The following is a 14,756-nucleotide window of genomic DNA, read 5'->3' as shown; positions in this document are numbered from 1 at the left end:
GGTTTATTCTCCAGAATATTAAAAAAACCCAACAACTTATATTTTAAAAAATATATTAAAAAATAAAAAATATTAAAAACTTTAATATTAAAAAAACAACAACCAAAACAAACTATGAAGGGACAGGAGTTTTTTCCATTGATTTGGAGCTTGCCTTGAGCTATCCAAGGGCAATTCAGCTACTGGCAGTTCAAGAAAGGCATTCAGAGATGCTACTGGCTATGCTTGAAAACTAATTTTCCTCTTGAAAATCAGATTAACACAAATTGTTCAGTGAAAGTCACAGAAACTGAATACATTACAGTGCCAAAAATATTTAGCAGTGGAACCCACCAAAGTGTTTATAATTTAGGAATTATCCTTTGCTTTCAGACCTCAGGCAACTTTCTCGTAAAGCTCTTCTAGTATTTTTTTTATCAGTCTGATTCTGCATAATCATGTTTCAATCTGTGGTGATCCATGATAACACACTTGGCTAGACCTTCAGAGTGTTCAGGTGGCTTAGGATCTTCTCGTGCTGTCATGAGTGGTAGTCAGGAGTATCTGGCTTCAGCCTGGCGAGGTGGATTTCCCCAGTTCCCCCAGTACTCAGTGGGGAGAAGCTGTTCAGTGTGGGAACCTAACATCGCATTGCTTTAGTTTTCTAACATGCACCATCACTTTGTTTTTACCTCCAACGTATGATGTCACAGGTCTACAAAGACTGCTCTGAATTAGATTGTACTGAGGAGGGGAACTCTGTCTTACGCCATGTACAAAATGATTCTCAGTTTTCAGTTCATGTCAATTTATATGCACTAGCTCCTGGACTGAGTAGGACTTGTGTACACATACACTTCAGGAGAGAAATCTCTGCCTGAAAAGTTTGACCCAAAATGTAAATCTCAGTCAGAGCGTACTCTGCTATTTGCACAGCAGGACATACATATAGTTTCTGCATGAGAACAGTAATAAAAATATACTCATATTTATTATTTATCAAATGAGACTTCTAGTGTGTTTTCATGCAGTTGGTTATCACTGCAAAGTCCATCTGGGGTGATACCGTGTCTCCCCAGGGAGAGAATGCAAAGCCCCATCTTGGGCTGTCAGACCAGTATCCTTATCTCACAGGACGGCCCCAGGGAGCAGAGCACTCCTGGAAAAACATCTCACCTGAAGGCCCCCATCATTAATCTGAAAGCCCTTCAGTGCTCATCTCCTAGACTGGCAGAAAAATAACCCTCCTGAATAAAGGAGTATTAAAAAAGCAGTGCTAATGTTACTCCTTCAGAAACTTGGGAGAAGTTAAACTCTGCTTTTGAAAATGTAACTCCTCTGGGTGTGGGGAGGGGTGCGAGGGGTTTCCAACAGCAGAGTGCTCATCCAGAGAGAAACGCAGGTGAGAGGGGAATTCAACAGGTAAAGCACTGAGTACATTTTCACCTGCAGTCACAAAACATTTCAGGGAGACATTCATAACCTAAGGGCAGAAGGAGATTTTAAAAAGGGATGGCATGAACCAGTGCTTACCTTCGATCAAAATTTTTTCAGATCAGGGGAACATTCAATATGAGCTCAAATGTGAGTATTTCCGATGTGTCTTCCTCTTAGCCCTCTTGTCTTTATAGTGGGCCAGTCCATTCTTTCATGACATCTTTTATATTTGATTGCAGGTATACGTTTTCCTATTTGAATCAACATACCATCCGTAGGAAATTATTAAAGAGAGGAAGAGACTTTGTAGTCTCAACGTAGCACATGCTCATTGCAGATGAATTATTTACTCTCCCTGCTTCAGTGTTTTAGTCCAAAATAGACAAAGGAAGAGACAGCTGTAAGGTTACTGTAGTGAGCTCCTAGAAGCTTTTGTACTGTAGATGGTCACATTCACATACCTGAGAAAACAGTGGCAGAGACAGGAGGCAGCAATGATATTAGAAAAATAATTATTGGAGGTAAGTATTTGGCAGTCTGGAGACTGCTTTTTAGAAAAAGATTCTGACTGTGGTTAAGATGTAGGATTTTAGAACAAACATAAGGTCAGAAACTAAAGTTGTCCCTAAATATACCCAGTTGTTCTTCTTATTAAAGGAAATTGTCCCTAACTAGAAGTCCCTGTGAATACTGTGAAAACGTGCATCTCTGATGTGCACAACAGCAAGCCCTATATTGCAGCCTGGCATCAAAGTAGATGCCCAGTACTCTATGCTTCTAATTCTTGGTGGCTGTTACAGGTATTTCCAGTATAAAATTATTTTTTGGTGGTCTGGCAAAGGGTTCTAAATATCTTACAAATTTTATGTAGCTATGGATGAAATAATTATGAAATAAATTCCTAGGTAATTCCAAGGTAAAAATGCACAGTAAAACAATGTATTATATTTAAGTTATAAGATATTCTTCCATCTTAACATTCCCGGGGACTCATTTGTGATGCTGTCCTTTCTCATTTTTTCATCTCCTGAAAGCCTTGTTTGCCTTAGGGGTATGGTATCACCGTGGTAAAGATGGGCTGGTGCTACTGGTCTCGCGATTGACTGCCGTGCTTTGAGCAGCTCCATTAGCGCCCAGCTCTTAAAGGCTGCTTTGGAAAGGTCTTTGCACTTATTACAGATGCCAACGCCCTGATGTCTTCCAAAATGATGGAGAAGAACATTTTGCCCTTTTCGTTTCAAGGCATCATAAAATCTTGGAGACTTTTGAGGCAGATTGCCAGATGTGATTAAAAATTAATGAAGCAGAACAATTGTACCTGATCTCCCTGACAGACACTTAAGTAACAGCTTTTCCTAAGACTAACTTTCTAAGTCGTTCTTTTTGCATCTGGTGTTTTTGCTCCTTGCTGACCACAATGACAACTCCCTTATCATAAAAAATGGAAATCAATAGTAGAGAGCATTTGGGGATAATTTTTTTTCATGCAGTTCTAGTTGGATTCTGTTAATTGCACATAGGGTGAGCTACCAAGACAGGCTGTAAACTGAAGCATAAAACTGAGTCAACAGGTATTAAGTGGGGGAGCAGATAAGCTGCTGTTTAGTGGTACAGGAGCTGCCTTCAGTAACACTCATACCCAGTGTGTGTGAATTGAAATGTAGCAAACACTGTTTTTTTCAGCTGGGCCTACTGCATTGCTTCAAAGCTTGTCTGCACTGGAAGAGAGAGCAAATATCATCTTTTCTCCATGTGTTACCTCAGCCTTGAAATATTTTAAAGGAAAGGAAATAGAGAAAAGCAGGTGGTGAGGAGGCGTGCGATCTCTGCATTGATGCTTTAGGAGGTCGCTGGGGCGTGTTGCTGCTCAGGCTGTGAGACTGAAGAAAAATAATAATATGACAGCAAAGTGATACTAATTAATGCTTCTTCGCTGCTTTACATATGCTAAGCATTGCAGAGACACCAGCTAAATGTAAAGACTTGGTTATACATAGAGAGGTTTGGTTTTTCAAATGCTGTCAATCTTTTTGGACAGTTATATATATGTAAGTATATACTTGAGCATTTTTCTTTGCAGAAGCAGAGAAAAACAGTTATTGTTATCTGTGAACTATTCATAAGGCTTTGTATAAAAAAGCTTTTAGGGCTAAATTCTGATATTTTCACTCTTACTAAATAGTAATGTACTCTTCAGGTTATTTATTAGTAGTGAGAGTGTCTGGTGTTTGGCAAAAATGTTCGCCCTGAAATATTGTTTTGGAGAGCTATTTATCACTAAAATTATAATTTGGGGATTTTCTTTATTTGTAAGAACATACTTCTGGCTAGTCAGACACACTTTTTGTTCATTGTGCCCTGTACAGGATAACCATGGGCTATTTAGAAGAGCAGTATTTGCCTGACACAAATACTGTTCTCTTAAGAGTAGACTTTCATGATCATCCACCACATTATCATGACAAGAGTATGCACAGTTACTCGTAGTCACTGCAGATACATAGTTCCCCCCAGCAGGATACTGTTAAATAAACAATGTTATTTGAGGAACTGGCAATTCTGTCTTCCATGCTTCATCCAAAGTATATTCTTAGCTTTTCACTCACTGGTATTTTTGCTTTCCTGGAACCTGCTCTTCTGCCTTCTGAAACTCACAGTTGCGCAGACTTCTCATCCAAACAAATGGGTGATAGTTTGGAGAGACCTGCTCTTTCGTATTCATCGGAAGAGGGAAGGTTAACTAATCCGGGCACTGCAGCTGAGGATATCATCCAGCACCCCTGACAAACCGTGGAAAGCAGCATTGTGTGAAATGGCACCATTTCCATCAGCAGGACACAAAACAATGCTGAGATGCCAGCACAGCAGGAACCTAGGGTACTCTTTGGGGGAAAAGAAGAGAAGTTTACTGAGTTTCTGCTGAATGGCTACAGGTGTGGTAATCCAGAGGCTGTTAAATGCAAGGACTGGAAAAGTAAGCAGTGCATTCCAGCTGCAGCAGCTGAACACTGCTCAAGTTAATGTCTCCGTCTGAGAACAGAGCTGGAACTGTATCATCAAAATATCTACTCCAGCAAAGAGTAGTAAATTTGCCACCTAGCTGGTTTAAGACCAAAGCAACCTGTTTAGTCAGGTGTATCTCAGATTATATATTTTTTGGAGTTGTCCTGAATCCAGGATTCCTCCAAGGAAGAGTAAATATTGGTCCTGCAGGTTTTGACAGAGAGTGGATTAGATGAACTTTCACTCTCCACTTTGGCCTTACTTTCTATGGTTAATTTCAACCTCCTCGATGAAGTCTCTTTTAAGATAAAAATGAGTATGGTCATTCCTGTGAAGAGAAAAAGCCAAGTCAAATTTGTTTTTTAAAAGTGGTCATTTTGCAGGATGTGGCTACAGTTATTACCAGTCCCAAGTACATGAGTCGGATGGTGGTATTATCAAGTTATTCCTTACTATATGTTTGTATAAGATTCGCTAAAGGAAATGTGACTGCCTTCACAGGCAGTGGAGTTCAACATTTTGCTAAACTCAGTGACCAGAGCATGTGGAGGAATCAAATTTGACAAAGACTCACTGAAGTATCCTGAGCATTAGTGGGATAGGTGTGGAAACCAAGACAGTAAAAAAACCCAACCAGTTGGAGAGTCAGAAGAAGAGGTATACTTCTGGAAATGGAAGAAAGAGAAAAGGAGGCAGCAGTAAGGAATTGTCTGTTTTGTTGAAAATGCAGGAGAGATCAAGGGCCTGTGGTTCTTTTTCAAATCTATTTCTTATGTAAATAGTATGATGCATGCCTGATGGCACAATCCAGCAAAGCAAGCAAGGAAATAAATGTTAGACATGCTTAGGTGCAGTGATTTCAATGACACAAATCGGTTGAAAATCCTGATCAGAAAAGCAATCTTATTCAAGACAGCATGAAATGGCACAGTTGGACCGCTTACAGCAGGAGTTTAAATTAATCTTTTCTTCAGAAGAAAACGACTCTAAATGTATCACTTGTTTGCAATCTAGGTTACAGGAACATACTGCTAAAAAAATATAGCATTGGTGGAATTTTCCAAGTCCGAAAGTAATGTAGTGTCCGAGTACTTATTTTATCTGATTTATGGCTTCACAGCCATGGCTAAACCAGTACTGCCAAATAAAATTTTCTTTACTGTGACATGGATGCAGTTCTCCTTTGGGTATTTGGTATGATGTCTACATATAAATTAAGCAAAGGTTTCATTCTAGAAATATTCAGCTATATTTATATTTTTAAAGTGCAACTTCATTTTTGTACAATTCAAAGATGTGAATTCATTTTTTGCAGTATCAGTGCCTAAACATATATATGATATACTTAATGAAATCAAGGACCCAAAATATATGCATACCTGTGTAGTCATATCATACAAAGGTGTTTTTTTTCTTAGTGTCATTGTAAAAGTACTTTTCTGTACTCCAATAATTTACCAATTGCGTTCAATTAGTATCTCTCAGGAAACAAATCAGACGACAGAATAACACTGAATTTGCCCTTCTGTTCCCCATAGACGGGTGTGTTCCTGACACCTATGTAGAAACATGTAATTGAAATAACATTTGCATAAATTCCATTTAGTAAGGATGCATTGGCTGATATCAGTGAATGTTAGGGCACTTAATCAAACTGTAAATAGCAATGCATGCCTGAGCATTGATCATTTAATGCAGACATCGTCAGAAGAATTAAATGGATCATGATGTCCTTTTGTTCTTTCTTTTTACTTAGTATAATAGACTGTTGCTTTCTAAATCTCCTCAGGCTCTTTAATAAAGAAAGATTTCTTCTCTTAATTTGGACAGCTGCATAATTGGGGTGCTAAATCATCCTCAGGGATGTAATCTAAATGATCCTACTATGTAACGGTTTTCTGGGTTTCTGGTTTTCCTGCTTAGTTTAGAGCAGAAGGAACAGATTTAGGCGATTGCAATGTGTTGCATTGCCTTAAAAATCAAGCATTGATCATTATAATATAATAGTTTTGAAATCGCAGATCTCCTGGTCCCTTGTAAATAGATTTAATTCAGAGTTCAAAATGTATGTTGAGGTAGGTATGGTTATAGCCTTTTTAATGTAGGAGAATCTGATGCACAGAGGTAATTTAATGGAATTACAGGATTTGATTTGCCCAATTCAAATGGTAAACCAGTAGCAGAATCTAGAAAAAGAATGATCACCAAGTCTGACTTCCAGTCTTGACTGTTATCTATACAAAATGCACCAAACAAATAATTGCCTAGCTCTAGACCCTATTTATAAAAAGTCATGGGATACCTGCACCAGCGTTTTCCATACTTGGTGGGAAGGTAACAGCAGTGACTGTAAAGCTGAGGCTTTGTTCATGAGGTGCCCTGTGCAGAGAAGGGGTCCAAGAGGAAAACCCTGGACTAGGATCTCACCACGTACTGCCCTGCCATGCCTGTGGGTCAGGCTCTTGGCATTAACCCTGCAATCATCAGTGGATATGTTTGTTCTGGTTCCAGGTATTTCCGCTTGAAGCCAGTCAGGTGGAGGGCAACCTTTATCCTAGAAAACTCAGAATAAGTGTAACAATCCTAACAGCTGTACAGATTCACCCTTCAGTCAAATGCTATGGTCACCAGCGTACGGATCAGTCGAATCAGATTTCCTATTTTTATTCTAAAGAGAGGCAATAGCAGGGCAAGACTCCGACCTGAAAACATACGCTATCTCTACTTGGCAGCTAATGTTATCCCTTGGAGTTATGTGGAGCTGCTAATTTAAGTACTCAATGCATGATACAGTTCCTGTAGTGACACTCTGCAAAAGAGTGACTTAGCTTAGAAACTGTGCAGAGAGTGACATGGAAGTTCAGGCACGCCGGGTGGTTTGTGAGCACTGCAACATCCTCCTGGAAATGACCTGCCCACGCTCACTGAGAGCGTTTCTCCTGCAAACAGACAATATGTTAATTTCTTGATATGCCCTTAATTTCCATTGTATAATAGCATTAATGACCTTGACAGAAAGCATTTCCTGGGGATTAATAACTGTTTGAGATTTAATGACCTGCGGCTGTGCCTCAGGCCATCAACTCCTCCGAGCTGCTCATTAAATCTTTAGGGTACACAGTCTGCTTCAATCACTCCTGCTTAAGCATTTGCTTGGTGTCACCTAATAACAATATTCTCCCTGAGGTATTTCCTCTTCAGAGGCCCTGATACTGGAAATGTGTTTGCCCTTAAGTCTTTTGGGAAAAGGACTCATCGTTGATTGTTTAGGTGACTGTGTATTACAAGTCAAAGCATTTACTTAGGCTGTCACTGAGCTTCTGCTGTGGTTAACAACAGTAAAAATGAGACAGTTAAATACATAAGTTGCACCTTGGAATATAAACTATTTGTTTTGGTTCCTTACAATCTCATAGTCTAAATCAAGAGCCAGTAGCCTCCCCTGCATCCTAACACTGCTGGTTCAGCCAGAGGTAATTTATTTGAGAGGTGATATGGGACAGGTTACCGCTTCCTAGCAAGCAATGGTTTCATACTAAAAGATACCCCAAATTCAATCCATGCAGAAGGACCAATACAATAGAGGGCATATCTGCCTGCTGGAGGAGAAATGCCGTTGCTTGGCCAGTTTCTTACCAATAAGTCAAAGACGACGTATTTTCATGTGTTATGGTACTTACTTGTGAAGGGTGAACTTGCTTTTCCATTGAAGATTTTTCATTTAAGGGAACATTCTTCCCACATCCAGATGGCATCAAGTACAATTGGATCTTAGTTAAATCTGCTGCTGTGGTGTTACATTGTGTTCCCTGTTTATTTGTGTAGTAGTGCAGCACGGTGTGCCAAATAAGCATGGCACAAATTGCTGTTAGGAGTTTCTTCCCGAAGCTTCTGAACCGGAAGAGAAGAAAAGCACAGGAAAGAAGGCGATCAACAACACTTGTAGGAAACCGATACAGTGAATGTGATGCAGAGTTCTGCATCTACAAATCAGTTAGATCGTCTTCACATCAATTACAAGAACTGTCTGGTGAGGCACTGCCAGCATCACATTCTCATGTTAGTCTTTGTTGTGCACTGAGCAACCGGTTATCTTGATAGGTCTAAGGAGAGCTAGGGACAGTGCTCTTAGGGCTCTGGGAAGTGGAGATGCTTACCTCCCTGAGAGGTCTGCAAAGACCACCCTCAACCTGACTTTTACTTACAGCTAGCTATGCGGTCCCTGTGCTTTGAGCTAACATCTTTGTCCAGAGGCAGCTGACATTTTTAGAGGAAGAAAGCATTTTTCTCGTGAATTCTAAAGATGAGAAGTACTTGCAAGTGTTTATAAGCTTAAGACACTTAAAGAAAACCTGAATGCCAAGATTGTCTAGCATCAGCTGCAGGGGAAATCTTGATAATGTAGCTTAGTTCTGGGGAGATATACATATATCCTGTGGAAACCAGCAGGTGAATTGATGAGTAAGACACAGATGGGGTGAACAACTCAAGTATGTACTTCCTTGCTTGTGTTTCAGATTATTGGATTCTGAAGTCAAGTAACTAATTCAATGACATGCTTTGTGTGGGAAATATATGCTGTTTGTGGTAAACACTGAGCACCTACACAGGAATGTTCCAACATAAATTTCAAATCCTTTTGCAAACATGGATACAGATCATTTACGTCATCCCTGCAAATGGAGAAAATAGGTGCAAATAGGTGAAATTACGGACCTTAAGTCACACAGTACATTAACAGGAGATGCCTCAGAGAAGAATTTATTTCATCTCACTGGAAATGTCTCTAGTTTTATATGCCTGTTCCTCCCAAATTCTCTGTACAGTCCCTAGAGAAGAATGAGCACTTTCTGGGTACAAGCCATTTTACCTCTTTTAGACAGTAACTTTAAGATAAGAGAATTATTTTCACAAAAGTACCTCTTTCTCTCCATACCCTTCAAAAGCACTGGGGCAAATACTTCCAATACAGTTGCAGATAGGTGGTACGGTTCCCACCCTTCATATCCAGAAATCCTCATGTATGTAAATAAATGTTCTACATGGATGACAAAAAGGCTGCTGTGAAGACAGGTGAACTATATATTTAAGCATATGCTTAATGCTAAGCTTCTGATATGTCCTATGGAAGCCTGTTTATATATAAAACCAGCCCCTCTGCTGAGACCCTTACTGTTGTGTGGGACAAGCAGGTCAGCTGCTGACCCAGCCTTAGCTCCGATTCTCCTGGCTGTCGTTGGTTTGAAACAAGCATACAGCACCGTTCCCACATAGATTTTAGGTGTAGGAATACACTCTGGTTGGAATTTCCTTTCTAAAGTCTATTGAGAATTCAAATGAGAGCCAGATGAGTTTTTCCCTGTTCATTTAGGAAAAAAAATGCAAAACATCATGAGAAACTTTAAAACTCCAGCACTCCCTGAAGGTCCTCACCACAATAACATTTTCCTGAAAAAGTTCTTTTCAAGGGGATTCGAGCTTGCAGGTGATAAGCATTCATTATGTTTTTCTACCTCTGGTGAGGGAAGGCCAGATCAGTAAACAGTGAATGAAGGAAATGCTTTGAAATACATTCAATTAATATTACTTTTGTAGACTCAGATTTGAGGCTACTTTTAGCAACTGACTTTGGCTTGGAGTTGCAGAAATATCAATGAAAGCCCCAGCTCTGTTCCCAAAATCAGTCAGCCAATGGAGCATCACAGCTATAATTTTCACCTTCTGGCAGTGTTGCCTTCCTTGCACATCCTCCAGTGCAGGTAAAGCAGCGGGGTTCAGGCTGGCTTGTTTGCATTAATGTTTGTCTTTAAAGGTTAAGCTCTACCAGAAAATAAGGAACTGTCACTTTCAGTACAACCGTGTGATTCCTTAGTAGTAAATGAGCTTTCAGAGCATAATGCAGTGGCCATAGGATGACATGGGTCCTGGGTTTATAACTACCATGACAATGTAAAAAACCCACTGTAAAATACAACCCATCTCCTAAATCAAAATACCTTTATTATGTGTTCAGTTTTAATCAGTGGTTTCAGAGCAGCATTTGGGCTCTTAAGATGGTTATTTAAAATCTTCAACTTCCACCTTGATGAGACTTCATTGTCAGGTTTAGGCTTCTCCTTTTGAAAATGAAGTCAGGCATTTTTACAATGAAATCTATAGGAGACACCATCTTTTGTAGGCAACTGCCTGCTTTCTGCTTCTGTATCTGTCTGGAGAATAACTTATCTCCTCATACTTCTGGCATACCTGAGGCTAGACCCTGCCAAAATCTGAAAGTGAAATAAACCATCAAAAAAATGTCATATTCTTAAAAGTGCAGACCAAGGTCAAACCTAGAAAAAGGCTAGACTTGGAAAATAAAGTACTTTGCCTTTTCCTTCAAAGCGTGCACACTAATTTTCAATCTTTGTGTTTATCTGTAGATCCCATTACTGTAGAACCGGAGAGCCAAAAATGGCTCATGTCCTCAGTACATACATTCATTCTTCTGGCCTTGAGGGGACATGAAGCCAGAGCAGCCCCTGGATCCTGCTCTTCTTGGAGCACATCTGGAGATGGGGAAGGGCCCCGAGCTGATCCCGGAGGCAGCACAGCAGCCAGCTGGGACTCTCCAGCTGGAAGGGGTCTGAGTGGCCCTGTGCCCCTGGGGATGGCTCCCGCCTCGTGCTGGAGGTGACATCCAAGGGAGGGAGGTGTCCTCACACACTCCTTCTGGGCAAGGGCAACTGCTGTTGTTCAGGGACTTGTTTTCCCAAAAACCAAATGGAAATTTTGCCTGACAAATTGAACCCCAGGCCCCAAAATTTTGAATAGCAGCCACCTCTCATCTCTTCTTTAAACAGGGTATTTTAATGCTCTACGGAATTAAAGTGCGAGGCACGCTGCCTTCCATCTCCTTAATCCTCTGTAAATTTACTTCTAACAGCTACTGCCAAAATACAGTATGGCACTCGCACAGCACATGCTCCTTCAGCGGTGAGCACAAAGCGGCTTCTGTTCAGAGAGAAAATGTTGCAAGCCCATGAGCAACTCACATTGTCACTGCTGAAGATTATGAAACATATTCTGAAACTGAGAAAGCCATAAACACTTCATTTTTCAGAAACAGTCACATTGCTTCTGTCATTCTGCTTGGCAAACGTATGTACACAGACCTTGGTGCATCCACGTAGCACACACTGAACAAGCACCAAGTGCTAAACCTGTGGCGTGCCAGCAGCGCTGCGGAGTTCAGAGGAAATATTTCAGGTATGCACTTCACCACTCTTCTTGGGTTTTATAAAAAACCATGATCTTTATTTGTTTATTTTTACTTCTCTAGCCTCTCTCTTGGACTAAACTGACCTCAAACTATAGCATGGAGTTATATTCATCGGTCTCCTAGTGAATGCTCTCCAAATGATCAGGAATTAGGTCATGGCTTAGGACAGCTTGTAACTCCAAGTAGGAAACTTTTGCTAGAAGCGCAAGTGTCTTGTATCTGTCTATGGCCAGGTGCTCCTGTGAAATAAATAAGTCTAGAGATCAGCCGAGGATTGGACCAAATCCTTAATAGCACCATAAAACCTCTCCTGTTTGATAGCAAGGTCACCTGATCGTTGAAGTCGTAAAGGATGGAAGACCATCACGTGCAAGGTAGCTATGTGGTCCACATGTAGTTGGAGCCTATTTTTGAGCATAGTACACACGTTAGCATATTGAGTCTCGCAAATTGCCTTCCTAAGGAAGGAAGAACATTTTTTCCCTTTTTAAACTGAAGTGTAAGTGTTAGGTGATGTGTCTCATTTCCCACCAAAAGTCTAGCTGAGCAAGGACTTAGTAATTTACTTTCCAAATATCTAGCTGGTTACACCGTCTAGTGACCAAACCATCTTTGCCCACAGTCAAGCAAATAATGATTCAGATGAGTGGGAATGTGCTCTCCAGCAATCAGACCAAAGAGACTCCGTCCGTGAGATGGCAACTGAAACTGTCTGACTGATTTCCCATCAACTATTAGAAGATTAAGAAATAGTTGAAATTCAGCCAGTGAGTTAAAAAGTGCCAAGGACTTTTATTTCACTGACATTTGCAGAGGCAACCATTCTGTATTCCCTTCTGTTACCCAACTAGAGACACTGACATGAAAATAGCAGGTTTGTGCTTCGGTAGCTTTGGCGTCTCCCGCTGTCTACCCCCCAGAGTCACTCTCCTGTACCGGCCGGGAGCAGGCAGTGGTAGGTCTCCAGCCTTCCTCTTGTCTTCTTCCAGGGTAATAATATATATGCCATATAGCTGAAGGGCAGACTCCAGCTTTATAGAGTGATAACTGCAAACATGTAACTTACCTAAGCCCTTTCATGCTATTTGATAAAAGAGCAATTTATGTCTTTCCTGCTTGTAGCTAAAAATAACAGTAAAAAAGTGTAGAGTGTTGTTAGTCCTGGGTGGTGCACTAATTAGTTCTTTGCTAACTCTGCTTTATTGCTGGCAATGATTATTGTCAAGTAATTACAGGGTTGCTATGTTCTGGCTTCCATTCGCTCTGTGGTCTAACAAGGGTAAGGAAATGAGAAGTGTCAGTCCTGTGGATACCCAGTGTTATTTCTGCCATAGCAGAATTTTGTATTACAGGGAACAGTTACTTTGTGCAATGGTTTTAATAGCTGGAAACAGACCTAGGTGAGCTGCAGAATGGAAAACCAGTATTTTCACTACATTAAAAGTCTGTTCTCTACTTGAAAGAGCACATAAAACCCCCACAGCCTTCTATAAAAAATGTATGGAAAGGAAACTAGAGACTTCAGCCAAAATGCTAAAAATAATAACTATACCAACACAGCCAAGTTGTCTGTTCCTTCCTCCCTCCAGTATGAACGAATGAATGTTTATGCACAGCTATCATGTAGGAATTGTTTTAACCTTATTTCTGCGTGTTGCTCTGTAGCTGTACGGACTGCAGCTTTCATTGCAGAGGGGACTCAACAACAACAACAAAAATCTGATGATTTGTCTGCCGAAAAATCCTGGAAGTATTTTAGTTATCATTTCAGTTCATTGGTAAAACTGTTTGCTCTGTAATCTTCCCAATTGCACTTTCAAAGTGAATTTAGATGTGTATGTGCCAAGGTGTATAGAAAATGTCTTCAGCCACCTAGTAGTAGAAGGCAGGATCAGGTGAATCAGAATTAAAGTTGCTTGAGGAAGCAAATGAGCATTAAATACTTCAAACATCTTCAAAGATCTACACCCTCCCTACCAGTTAGGAAATTTAAATATCCTTAGAATTTTGGCCTTTGAGTTCACCACTTTGATATTGAAAGTTACCTGTTTCAATTCAGTAAAAATAAGAAAAATTTCCATCATGTGATGGATAATGGAAACTGTCTGAACAGCTGTCTGAACTGTAGCTCCACTGCTGTTGTAAAAAAGAACCTTTAATTTGACTTTCCCACATATAGTGCTGGTTTTGTGTTGGAGAGAAGTGTTTGGAAGGCACTTTTGTAAAAATGGGTGCCTTTGTGAAGACAGAGTGAAGAAATACTTTCTTTTTTTAGTAACCAAATAATTGTTCCCCTTAATCTCTTTGTTTTTCTCATGACTCTATAAAGATCAGCATACAGCCATGTAATTAGTGGCTCTGGACTAGATCACACTGAAACACACACTGGTGTGACTCAGTTGTTTTTACATCACTGCACAGTCAAGGCAAAGGGTAAAATTTAGTTCACAATAATGTCTTTATGTAAGCATATGCTATTTCTTCAATCACTGAAATAATTTTTAAAAGTAGTAGAACCATAGAACAGTGAAGGTCATCTGGTCCAACCCCTGCTCATGGCAGACCTAGCTTATCACATCACGTCTGGCACTGCCATAGGACCGATCCAGCTCAAAAGAGGACAATGGACCGCGTTCAGAATATCTAGTTAAAGAAAGTAATGCTTCTGCTTACTATTAATTTACTAATTTTTCATTTCTTCATACGGTCACAAGAAGACATCCTGGCAGCTCTTAGCAATATTCTTGTAGTAAATAGCAGCTTGAAAAAAACATTAAACAGATACGGGTGTTTTGAAGTTTAATCTTCTAAGAAATAATAATAACACTAAAGTAGATATCCACAATTATGTAAAGCTTCATTTTATTTTTCACTACAGTCTTGAGGCATGATGAAATATGTTTATAATGTTGATGTACTTCAATGATAATAATTATGATATGGTTGTGAACCAGAAAAAGTTATCTGGGTTTGTAGGTATGGCTCTTGCCTGTACTTTCAGGATAATGGCAGCCCTCCTGTTACTGGATTATACGTAGATGAAAAATTCTTCCAGACTGTGGGAACAAGTGACATT

General features: G+C 40.0%; 1 protein-coding gene across 11 annotated transcripts in view; it reads left to right on the top strand.

The window, feature by feature from the left end:
* STARD13 (StAR related lipid transfer domain containing 13) overlaps window positions 1–14,756 on the top strand; it is a 312,260-nt gene that overhangs the window by 247,397 nt on the left and 50,107 nt on the right. The window contains exon 1 of one of the 11 annotated variants that reach the window (XM_080377502.1): window positions 11,647–11,667. The exons of the other annotated variants lie outside the window; for them this stretch is intronic. The gene's annotated coding sequence lies outside the window, so the exon portion shown is untranslated. Of the gene's footprint in view, window positions 1–11,646; window positions 11,668–14,756 lie in introns of those variants that run through there. 11 annotated transcript variants of the gene reach the window in all.

The sequence above is a fragment of the Falco punctatus genome (genome assembly GCF_963210335.1).
Source record: "Falco punctatus genome assembly, chromosome: 2".
NCBI lineage: Eukaryota > Metazoa > Chordata > Aves > Falconiformes > Falconidae > Falco > Falco punctatus.
Note: the sequence above shows the minus strand (reverse complement) of the source record. Positions and strands in the feature narration are given on the sequence as shown.